At 63.8% G+C, this 12362-nt stretch overlaps 1 long non-coding RNA gene across 1 annotated transcript; it reads left to right on the top strand.

Annotated features, from left to right (window-relative positions):
* Positions 1–8738: 8738 nt before the first annotated feature.
* LOC107185017 lies at positions 8739–9763 on the top strand. Its single transcript, XR_001515925.1, has 2 exons — positions 8739–9192; positions 9577–9763. It is a non-coding gene; the product is annotated as an uncharacterized LOC107185017 (long non-coding RNA).
* The last annotated feature ends 2599 nt before the right edge of the window (positions 9764–12362 follow it).

The following is a 12362-nucleotide window of genomic DNA, read 5'->3' as shown; positions in this document are numbered from 1 at the left end:
GGCGTGGCTCAGTGGTGAGCGTCAACCTATGAACCAGGAGGTCAGGGTTCGATTCCCAGTCAGGGCACAGGCCCGGTTGCAGGCTCAGGCCCCAGTGTGGGGCGTGCAGGAGGCAGCCGGTCACTGATTCTCTCTCATCATTGATGTTTCTCTCTCCCTCCCGCTATGAAATCAATTTTTAAAAAAGGAAGTTCTCTCCTGCTTGTGTCCTCAGGGCGCCTGGAAAATCATCCTCACGGACATACATCCCGACGGTGTGGCCGCCGCTCGGTCCCAAGCCCAGGGGGCTCTCTGATGGGCTTCTTCCCGGCCTTTTGAGACTCGCATGTGAAACCGGGTCAGCCTCCGTCTCAGTCAGCTCCAGGCATAACGATGCTGAGAACAAACGACTCCAAACCTCGGCGGCTGAAAACACTGACCATCGTGTTCTCTCCCGCGCCTGTGACGGACGCTCAGCAGCGAGAGCGGGGCCGCCTGTCAGAGGCCACGCTGTGTGTCAAGCTGCCAACTGCCTCCCGTCCCCCCGTTCGAGCCCCAATCCTCTGGGGCAGCGACCCTGATCGCCCCCGCTTTGCCGACAAACTCAGCCCTCGCACGTGGCAGGGCCTCCCCTTGTGAGCCCAGAGCAGCACGTGAGGCAGGAGGGAGGGAGGACCGCGCGGAACAGGGAGGCCGCAGCCACCAGCCAGCAGAGCAGGTGTTGGAGGCTGGGCTTGTTGTGGTAAAAGCCATCACAGCACTTCCATCTCAATAATTTCTTAACTGCGTTATTGGCTGGAGACGATCCATAATTTCACAGACACACACACTTGGGGTCCTGGGGTGGATCACGACCATACGCGCAGGATGAACGAGGCGGCCTCAAAGCCCACGTCCGATGCCACGGCAGGAAGGGGGTCGGGCTGTTAGAATCAGCCGGAGAGCGCAGGGCTCGGTGGCACCCATTAAGTCATTCACTCACTCACTCGTTCACTCACTCACTCACGGATTCGTTCCTTCGGACGCAGTGGCGGATACAGGAGGCCCCTTCCTTCCTGGGCTTTCCATCCCAGCGGGGACGGCGGATGGTACTCACAGCCGTGAGGAAAGCAGTGTCCGCCCGGCGGGGGAGGGGGCGCGGGGACGTGCGGAGCCTGGAGTGGGGGCACTTTAGGTGACGGCCAAGTCTTCTTCGACCTCGGGTTCCTGCGGGCAGTCGGCGTCGCTGCTGCCCCGACCACGGGCTGGTCGCGAGGCTGTCGGCAGTGACAGCGCTGGGTGCAGGCCTGACTCTTAGAGGCACCGTGGCCCTGCCCTCCGGCCCTCCCCGCTTGAGGAAACGCCTCCGGTGGGCACTGCCCCCTCCTCGGGGCGAGACAGAGGCATGGGCGCGCCTGAGCCCCACCCCAGCCCAGGAGAGGATGTGACCCTTGTTGCAAGCCACGCGTGGCCTGGGCTGCTGGTTCCACGGTGTTACTGCAGCAATGCTGGCCAAGGAGACGGGAAAGGCATTTACCACGCGCTCCAGGCACAAGCCACGCTTCCAGGCGGCGGCGCACTGCTCACAGCCGCCTGGGCCGGGCGTGCACGTTCTGAAGCTGTCGGACGGACAAGAAGACGGAGGCCCCGAGAGCTCAGTAACCCGCCCTGAACTCTCACTAGCTCCGGGCAGAGCCCAGGTCAGACCCCCGCGCCCTCGTGGGGAACCTTAAACTCCGGTAACCGCGCTGCGGTCACACGAGCCACCGACCGTCCGGACACCCAACTGCCGGCCGCCACCGGAAAGACACAGACACCACTGAGAGGGCCGCTCGCGCCCGTTCCTTCCGTGGAACCCCACATGGACCGCACGGCCTGGCCTCCTCCCGTGGGCAACCCCCCCATGGGGTGAGGCAGGCACTTCCTGTCCCAGGAGCATGCCCCCGCCCGCTCCGTCTCCAGCCCCGCAGAGCACCTGTGTCTGACAGTGACCTGGAGCCCACTCTGGTTTATGAAGAGGGGACGCCCTCACGTGACGGCGGGGGCATCGCTCTGACGGTGTTATTTCCTGATGCAGAGAAAAGGCCGTGTGCACGTGCATGTGTGTGCATGTGCGTGCTTCTGCGTGTGCATGCATGTGTGTGTGTGGAGAGAGAGAGTGGGAGCCCAAATTTGGAAGGAAGGAAGGAAGGAAGGAAGGAAGGCAGGAGAGAAATAAAGAATAAAAATTTAAAAACTGCCACCATTGGGTTCTTTGTTCGGTGGTCCCCTCACGTGCCCCATCGCCCTGGGTGGGTCCCTTTCCCGTTGGCGCCCTCCGTGCTGCGCTGTGTGAGAGCCGCCGTTGCCGCTGCTGCATCTGCTCTGCTCTCATTCTTGTTGCCCTGGAGAGTGCACTGTGTGAACATCCGAGCGTATGTATCCATCCCCTGCCAGGAGCATATGGGTGGTTTCCAGCTGGAGGCGATCACACACCTTCCAGCATGTTCTGTGCATCTTTGGGGACCATCTGTGCGCCTTTCCACCAAGTCTGCATCCAGGGGCGCGGTAGCTGGTTCATGCGGGGCCTGGTGCGGCTGAGCAGACATTGCCAAGCAGCCTGGGGAGCGCAGAGCCGTTACAGTCCGCGTGTGCCCGGTCCAGGGGCAGCGCCCACGCAGGGAAGGGCGGGACGGGAGGGGCTGGGGAGGCCGAGGCGCTGGGTGTTGGTGCAGGGCGTGGACCAGGTGGAAACTCGCCCAGCCGTGCATTTCCGGTGAGTGCACCTTCCCATCCGGGGAGCACGCCAACGAAGTGTAGAAACAGCGTTGCTGTAGACATATGTCGCACACACGGAGTCAAGTCTCTCTGACCTCTAGCCATTGTGGTCGGCTTTTCTGTGACGACTCAGATATTTCCGGGTCACCTGCTAGGAGGCCCCTGAGCATCGGGGCAGAAGTGGGGAGCCCCGCAGGCCTCTGTGGGAGGGGAAACGGGGCTCAGAGTGGGGGCGGAGCTGCGGCGCTGAGGGGGCACTGGGCCCGGGGGCACATTCTGCTCCAGGGAGCTCCGGGATCCCTGAGGCCGCGGCGAGAAGCCCAGACTCCCCCAGTCCCCACGACTCCAAGCTCAGCAACAGCCAAATGGGGCTTTTTATTGGCACACGGGGCGAGTCCCGAGCCTCAGGAGCCCTGCAGGCAGAGGCTGGCTCCCTTCCCCACCCTCCCTGGGGCGTAGCTGCTGCAACAGGCCCGAGCTGGGCCTCAGTTCCCCTGGCCCTCACGTTGTCTGTGTCGAACCCTGAACCACTGGTGTCGGCCCAGGACCAGAGGGGGCAGTTCCCACGGCCCATCCAGGTGGGGGAGGCCCGGGTGCAGTTCCCAGGCTGGGCAGTAGCCGCACCCCTGCCCCCCACTTTCCTCTACCTCCTTGCCCTGCTCTGACTCTGCGAATATCTTAAACAAGCCTATTTTGAACACATCCATGAGCAGCGAAGGTATTTCATCTCGTGATCTAAGTTCGTTTTCATTGGAGGCTGGCAACGAAGACTCTGCATGAGCCCATTGTACGGAGGAGGAAACCGAGGCTCAGAGAGGTGAAGCGACTGGCCTGAGGACACACAGCCGGAGAGCGACAGCGGGGTTCCTCTCTGACTCCGAAGACGACGCGCCTGCGGTGCCGGGGTTTCCTTTTTCCTCCTGCGTCAGGGCGGACGTGCTCTCCGGCCCCGCAGACGCTGTCTGGCGCGTGGGGGAGAGCAGCGACACGTCCAATGGATAAATAGAGGCGTCAGACGTGTGCGGCCCCCGCGCCCGGCCATCTGGGCCCCACGTTTAGCAGAACCGACGCCTCAGTTCGCGTTGACAGCACTGTGATTGCCAGTCCTCAGCACAAAGCCCCGCGTGCCAAAGCCTGATGTTAATTAGCAGCGATCCCCGGGCGACGGCAGCTCAGCTCCGGTCCGTCTGGAGCTGGGGAGGCAGCAGCTGTGCGTTAGCTCGGCAGCGGAGGTGAGCGTGGCCGGGCCGCCCGCCGGCCGGAGCCCGCCGCCCGCTCCTCAAGGCGCCTGTGACTTCCCGGGAGGGAGGCAGCTGAGCTCTGCCCCCGGGTGGGGGTGCCGGCAGTGGCGTTGCCTGAGAGGGGGGTGCTGGGGCCCGGATGCCCGAGGGTGTGGTGCTGACGGAGGGAGCCTGGGAACGGCCACCAGGGCCTGGGCTCCAGGCGGGGGAGGGTCAGCAGGGTCGCTGGTGGAGGCCCTTCGAAGGACCCAACTATCTCTACCTGGTCCAGTGGGCCCCTCGGGAACCCCAGCCTTGCTGAGAGCGCCTGACAGCAGCTCGGCACCCAGACACTGCGGAGCCTGAGCGGGCGCCGAAAGCCTCCTTCTCTCCGCCAATTAGAAGGTCGTCGCCGGCGGGACGGGAGGCCGGTGTTTGCCGGTGGAGAATCCGCATTTGTGCTGTTCCTCCTCCAGCTGGTCTCCCCGAGGGGAGCGGGCAAATACACGAGGGCTCCCAGAGGATTCATCTCAACGCACACTGGCAGGCCCTGCTCGAAGCTCTGCACACACATCACTTACCGCTCCCGACAGCTGAGTGGTGTTGGAGGCGAGTGGTATTGCTCCCCGCTCTCTTTCCACTGACAAAGGAAGAAACTGAGGCACAGTGAGAGGTCTCACGTCCCAGGCTGCACCTCTCGTCAGTGTCGGAGCAAGTGACCAGCCTGGAGCCCACGGCCACCCAGGACATCCCAGGGCCCTCGCACCTGCCTTTGCTCTCTCCACGCGCCCACCAGGCCCACCTCGCAGCCCACAGCTCTGCTCGCAGGCCCACAGCTCTGCTCAGCCTGGTGTCTTCTGAGCTGCTCTCGGGTCCCAGGTGATCGGCGCTCCCGCCTCTCAACCCTCCGTGTCCACCGTGCCGTCCCCCTGCCCAGCCCCCTCCGGCCTGCACCATCTCCATGTACCCAGGGTCGTGCCCTGCACTGGCCCAGAAATGCCAGCTGCCGGAGCCGCAGCCTCACAGCCTCCACAAAAGCCGGTGAGCCTGGACACAGAAACACCCACTCACCGCAGAGCGTTTGGGGCCCCGAGAGCTCCCAGAGGTTCAGACGCTTCGCTGTGTAGGAAGCTGGGCCTCACCCGGGGGGCGGGGGGCGAGGTGGGGGGGGTTGGAAAGGGCTGACGGGGAACACCTGCCAGAAGGGCCCTGGCGCTCGTGGTGCAGCCAGGGAGGCGGGTCCAGCAGGCTCCGCTCTGGCTCTCCCTGGAGGGTGATGTTTTGTGTCAGCAATGCTATCTGAAACCGGGCGCGGCCTCTCGGGCGGCCGCTTGCTGGGCAGCAGCCAGGGCGCCTGCTGAGGTAGCGTGCGACGGGTAACTGGCAAGCCTCTCACGCGGCGAGCGGAGGACATTTCGATGGAGTGGAGATGATTCGTCAAAGCTGGAGTCATGCAGGGCTGCCCTTCCTCGAGGCACCACCTGCGGCGTTGGCCTTTCTTCAAAATAGAAGATCATTATCGGCTCTGCACCTACCAGGCGCCGAAGAGGCCACTCTCAAATGCCAGCAGCATCCTTCCCGGCCTCGCGGCTCCACGCCATGGTGGATGGAGTCAGCGGGCCCGGGCCCCACGTGGTGCTGGCTCCCCCCGCCCCCCTGAGAGATGGCATTAGAACTGAGACGCTAGCGCCAATGGAAGGGAAGGGGCGAGGAGGCAGACAGCGGGCGCAGGCTCTGAGCAGGAGGGACTCGCTCTGCGGAAAGGCCCCAGGCGGACCCGGGCCCCCGCCCTGGCACCCACTCGGCTGTGTCCCTGCCTCTGGCCACGGCCCTGCTCCAGGCCTCCTTCCCGGTTGGGCCCCTGAGTCACTGCGTGGAGCCCCCCCGGACCGATCCGTGTGACCACTGTCCACATGGCAGCCATCCCTCCACCAGCTTGTGTGTCCTCCAGGCCCGGCCCGATTCGTGTCCACGCCCCCAGCGTCCAGCTCCGGATCGGCTCTGCGGGCCTCCAGCTCAGGTATCTCCGGACCCTCGGACAGCAGGCGACAAAGTCGAAGCCAGAGGGGAAGCAATGTGCCCAGGGCCACACGCGAGTGAAAGGCAGCCGGGACTTGAGCCCACGCCACCTGCCTTGGGGCCCCTTCCTGACACAGAGCTCCTGGTTCCCTGTGTTGCTTTAACGTTCTATTTGCTTGTAATTCAAGTGTTCAACATCCATCACTGAAGAATTCCATAGTTTAGTATTGACCTTGGGGCCCCTTCCTGACACAGAGCTCCTGGTGGCAGCCGCGGGAGTGAGACCGGGCCGGCCAGCCCAGAGAGGCGCTCCCACCCCTCGCGGGCCCCGGCGCCGGCCCCGGGCAGCGGACATGATGAGGCTCTGCAAAGACACAGTGACACCTACGGAACGGCTTCCAGCCTGGTGATCGCCGTCTGCCGCCAACGCCGAGACCAACCGCGCGGCCCCAGCCCCGCCTCCCAGTGGGGCTCCCCGGGCCTGAACCAAATTAAGACTGAGCGGCTGGGCCGGGGAGATAAGGCGCCCTGAGTGGGAGCCCGGCAGGGGATTAGCGAGCAGCCACGTGGGGGCCTCTGAGCCCCATGGACACGGTACAGGGCCCCTGCCCTTGAGAGCTGGGAGGCCCCAGCCCAACCTTAAAATAAGGGTAGAGAACCGTCCAGTGCTACGATCATGCTGCATGACAAGCCACCCAACACTCAGGCCCCACCTCAGGCTGGGCTCTGTCTCTGATTCTCCTGGTCTCCACCAGGCTCCCCAGTGCCACCCCGCGCTCCCCCAGGTCTCTGGCCATCCTGGCGGGGGCCGGGGCTGGAGTCTGGGTGTCAGGGCACACGCCACCGGAGTGTCTCCTGGTGCTGGGCTCCGGGAGGTGGGGTTCTGTTGCCCTGATCCGGGAGCCACCTCACTATCGCAGGCTTTTTCCTCTGGGAGGACGCAGGGAGCAGGATGCCCGGGAGATGGTCCCCCCAGGAGCGAAAGTCACCTCTGGAGGTCCCCCTGTCTCCCCCATGTGCTCAGCCTGGGATGGTGCTGCCGTGGCGACGGGACAGGGTACTGAGCCGGAAGGGGCTGTTGCAGGAACCGCGGGGAGCGAGGGCAGTGCCTGCTCCGAGCTGGGCTTAGACACGCCGTGGTCTCCCCACTCCACCCCAGCCCCGGAGCCCTGTGCCAGGCCCTGGGCGTGCAGGGGCCCAGCCCACGCTCCCAGCACCATCTCAGCAGGAGATGGGCCCGGGATCTCTGAGCCACCCCAGCAATTTGCAGGAGCACGTCCCCAAGCAACGTGAGTGACTGGCCCATTGTTCAAAAGTTATCTTTAGACAAGAGCATTTATCAAGTGTAATTAACGCGTCAGGGACTCGGGCAAGAGAGGGCTCCGGAGGCAGCACTGATAACGCTCCTTTTCCACATTAAGGACGACTTGGCTGGGCACCGGGCGGGAATGGACCGCCAGCGCCACCTCCACCAGGAAAGCAGGCGATCCCTCCCTGGATGGGGTTCAAGGTGCAGTGGTGGGCGAAGGCTGGCAGGGAGCCCACCCTCTGCTGGGAGATGCAGACCATGGGGTGGGAGGAGGCCGGGAGGAGGGGAGCAGGGCAGGAGGCAGGAGGCAGGAGGAGGAGGAGGAGAGGGAGGGGGTGGCAGCTGACCAGGGCATCTCGGAGCCTGGCACTTTGTCCTCAGCAAGGCTGGGAGAGGGGCGTACTCACCAGGCGCAGACCATCACCACGGAGAGTGAACTGGGGGAGCTACCCGACCCGGGCTGCGATCCTGCTCCCGTGGACCAGCTGTGTGACCTTGGGCAGGTCACTCCACCTCTCTGTGCCTCCGTGTTCTCATCTATGAAATGGGAGGAAATCCTGACCCACGAGAGGGCCCGGCCTGTGCCTGTCCCCGAGGCCTCAGTAAGTGGAGGCACTGTTGTTGGCACACAGGCCCCTGGTGCGGGGGAGGGTGAGGATAAGATCGCAAAAGGTCAGACATGTCTGGGGGCTCTGGGCCAGGAAGGGGAGCCCATGAACACAGAGGGGTCCCCACACTTCGGCAGGGATCAGAGCCCCGAGAGGATCCTACAACACAGATGGGCAGCTCCACTTCCGAGTTTCTGATTTTAGGGTCTGGGTGGGCCAGTTCCGCTGACGCCGGCTGCCCAGGAACCCCCTCTGAGAACCACGGGGACCGAGAAGAGGCGCTGGTGTAGCAGGTGGGGTGTGAGCGGCTCCTCTGTTCTTTACACAACACAAGAGACCACACTCGACCGTTTGCAGAACTTTCCACATAGCACCTGGCCTCCCCACAGCCCTGCTGTGCGGGCCGGTCAGTGTCTGCCTGGGGACAGCCAAGGCCTCGCCCCAGCCCCCAGGACCCAGCCCCCAGGCTCAGGCCCCCGGCACCCACTCCCAGGGTCAGCAGTGGTCTCAGGTCCCTGACACCCTCCGAGGACCAGGTGGTAGCCCACCCATGGGCGTGGCTCACTCGATGTCCACCCTGCCACACCGTGTCATCCCCGTCACCGCAGCCGGCCACTCCTCCTCCATGTGACACACCCCGCCCACTCCCCCTCCAGCGCCCCGACTCCCACCCTCCCCTGACCCCTCATCCTGAGCATCCAGGGCGCAGTGGGCGGAGCACCAAGAACAGGGGGCCTGCAGGGCGGGGCTGAGTCTCCCCCACGGACACCAAGGCTCAGAGCTGCACCCTGCGCTGTGACGGGCCCTACAGGGTCCTACCAGGTGGGTGAGCCCCAGGCAGACATTCAACACCAACACCATGGGGGGTGGGGGCAGCAGGCTTCCAGCGGGCAGATGGCATCGCCCCTGCAGGCAGCCATGCAGCCTGAGCCCAAGGAGCCCCGGGGCCCCCAGAGCGAGGGGCCACTCCCGGGGCCGCCCAGCATCACCCACGGTCCACGAGCATCGCTCTGCCAACACGGCGATGCGCCTGCACAGGAAAACGAGAGAGAGGAATAGAGAAACCGAAGCAAATGTGCCATTATTCCAGAACAAACAGACCGTCAGGCCCGGTCACCAGCATGAGCGACATCAAAAGGTGCCATGGCAACCGCACAAACATGCGCCAGGAGGCAGGGGGGCGGCGGGGGAGCCTGGGGTTTGCAGGAGACGGACCAGCAGCCCAGAGCACGCGGAATTGCCGTGAGCAGGAGGCCGCTCCGCTGGCTTCAGGCCTGGCCCGGACTGGGAACGTGACAGCCACCAAACAGACGCTCAGAGGGTAAGACAGCAGCGGAGACGAGACGGGAGAGAGGGAGGCTTCAGCCCCAAGGAAGGGAATTCAGGACCAGCCTGCAGTGGACCAGCAGCAGCCACGCCCCTTCCTGACTCTGCGGGGGGGGGGGGCCGGCCCCTCCCCCCCATCCATGTGAGAGAGACGCATTGATGGGTTGCCTCCCCATGCACCCCAACTGTGGCTGAGGATCAAACTGGCAACCCAGCCACATGCCCGTGACCCGGAATCGAATCCACGACCCTTTGGTGCTGGGGCCAGACACCCTCACCGCTGAGCCACACCAGCCAGAGCTGTTTCCTCCTGGTCTTTACCAGCCTCTCACGGGCTCTGGGATGTACTTGTTTGGCTGATCATCTCTCTCCCCCACAGTTTCCAGGACAGAATCGTGTCTCTGTCTTGCTCACCGACGTCTCCCCAATACCAAGGAAGACGGCTGGCAGGCAGCAAGCCATCGATAAACATGTGGTGAAGGAGTGAGTGAGCAGAGACGCCGGCACAGCTTCTCATTCCCTCCCTCCCTCCTTCCCTTCTCAGCGAAAAACCACTCTGTCTTTTAGTTATTTGTAATATATTTTTGTTGATTTCAGAGCGGAAGGGAGAGGGAGAGATAGAAACATCAATATGAGAGAGATTCATGTATCAGCTGTCTCCTGCACGCCCCCTAGTGGGGATCAAGCCCGCAACCCAGGCGTGTGTCCTTGACCGGAATCGAACCTGGGACCCTTCAGTCCCCAGGCCAACGCTCTGTCCACTGAGCAACACCAGCCAGGGCCACTCTGTTTTTTTTATAAAACAATCCGTGCTCCTTGTGTCAGTCAGAATAAGGGAGGTTATGGTGCAGGAACCACATGGCCCGCTCAGGAGTGGGTAGGGGGGTGAGTGGTTAGAGGGAAACTTGGAGATCATCGGTGACTGCAGTTGGAAGAGGACAGAGACCTGGACGCCCACAGCTGGGTCGGGAGCCCTGGCAGGCGCTGCACACAGGTGATAAGCACGGGGCTCCCGGCGGCCTCGGAATGAAGGAAGAGCTGAGTTCAAGTTCAAAAGAGCCTCCAGCTTCAGGGAAGTCTGCTGCAGAACACCCACCCTTCCTTAGCAATGTCGTGCATTTCAAAGAACACAGGCTCCTTCGAGCATTTAGGACGAGAAAGGACATTGTTGACAAGGAGGGGCCCTGCGGGCTCGACGCCCCCACAGCAGCCTCCCAGCGGCGGTTCCTGTTCCGAGGGGAAGCCTGGCTCCAGGACGCCGTCTGCAAATCCAGCAGAAACCGCCGCGCGAGCACCCACCTGGGCTTCGTGGAAAACAATGTAAATAAATGACAAGGGCACCGGGCAGGAGGGAGCTGGTGGGCAGCCAAGCCACTCGCCCAGGCAGCCGGAGGGCACGGCTCTGAGACTGCAGCCTCGGGGGACGGGGGAGTCATCACCCACACGTGTCAGGCGTGACCAGGGCACCGAGGAGGCAGGGCGGCCGGAGGGAGGCCGGAGGGGAGGGGCCCGACTCCATCCTTCGCTGCAGGGAACTGACAGACAGACGGACCGACAGACGGACGCGTAACCGCGAGCAAAAGCGGAGGCAGATAAACACCCAGCACCTCTGCCTCTGAAGGCTTCTCAGAGTCTCCTCCCCCTCCTCTCTGAAATCAATAAAAATATAAAATAAATTGTAAATGAACCTCCTTCTCACCAGAGAGCGATCGATCTCTGCTGCTTGAACTTGAACTATTCCTTCCATTTCTTCTCAGTTTCACCCGCATGACGGGCCTTGGCACGCACTGGCCTGTCCCGTCCTCACCATGACCCTGGGCCGGTGCTGTCCCTGGCTCCATTGTACAGATGAGGCAACTGAGGCCCAGCGTGGGGACGGGGACGGGGCCTTGCTGGGCAAGGCGAGGGAGCCAGGCTTCCCACACAGACCATCGCCCGCTGCGCCCTCGGCCACTGGCCCTGTGGCCGGAAAGGCCAGAGTGCACTGAACAGTGGGGTTGGGGGGGGTCAGGCCGGACAGGGATGGGGGCGAGAATCCACACCCCCAGAATCCACTGTCCGTGAGGCAGGGAGGCAGGAGAGGCGGCCTGGGACCCCGAAGGCACGGGGACCTGCCCACAGCAGCCAGGCACCCCTTCTCCTGTCTCTAAATTGGGGATCAGAACAGTACCTGCCTCCCAGGAGGCCGAAGACGGGCTCGGCCGGGATGGGGCTCCGTGTCCTCCTCACTCGGTGGGGCTGCCCCAGTCCCCTGCAGAGAAGGGCAGAGCAGGAGCCCCGCTGAAGGGGGCTGTGGGCAGCGGGGGGAGGCCCTCGGCCACACGTGTGTGAGTCAGAAGTCACACGCATTCTCCGGGGAGCATGTGTTCGGTGGGGGGCCTTTTCATACTGAGGTGGGAGGAGTCACAGGGCGTGTTGGGGGGGCAGCCTGGAAGGACCATAACCACCACCTGGACACCCTGCCACCCTCTGACCTGACCCCCAGTGCCCCACCCGGCCACACCCCCAGAGCCAAACTGCGCCCTGCAGGGAAGGGTCCCCCTGCGGCTGGAGCCTGAGGCCTCGGACCCAGGTCCCCGTGTCCCAGCCTGCCCTGTCTGCTGTCCCTCCGGACGTCTGGCTGACTCCCAAGCCCCCGCCACCGGCAGCAGCTCTCGGCCTCCAGGACTAATGGGGGGAAATGGTTTCCCGATGAAATATTCATGCCCGGCGAAGCCTAAAATAGGCCAGAAAGGAGGAGGGGGTTCTTGTCCGGCGCAAATGAGGTGACGTGCGGCCGCGAGGCTGCCTCTCTGACCTCGCCCCTGCCCTCCCCCACCCGCCCAAGGCCCTGAGACCCCACAGGGCGGACCTCCTGGGTCCGTGGCCTGGACGGTCCCCTAGGGCCACCCACCCGGAAGGGCCCCTGCTTGGTCTCACGCTCTGTGGTCGCCATCTGGCAATTCTTAATCTCAGAGCAAAGGGTCCACATTCTCACTTGCACCGTTGAGTGACCGTCCCGGCCGGCCGGCGTCCAGAAAGACCGCCGGGTCTGACCCCGGGACACGGTCACTGTACCCTTGGGCAGGGCCAAGGGGAGGTGATGACCACCGCCCGCCGTGGCCATCGCCGGCACATGCACCACCTCATTTCATCGGGAACCAGCCTCATGAGTGAGATCAGCAA

The sequence above is a fragment of the Myotis davidii genome, unplaced genomic scaffold (assembly GCF_000327345.1).
Source record: "Myotis davidii unplaced genomic scaffold, ASM32734v1 scaffold428, whole genome shotgun sequence".
In the NCBI taxonomy this organism is placed as follows: domain Eukaryota; kingdom Metazoa; phylum Chordata; class Mammalia; order Chiroptera; family Vespertilionidae; genus Myotis; species Myotis davidii.
This window is presented reverse-complemented; position numbering and strand designations above follow the sequence as displayed.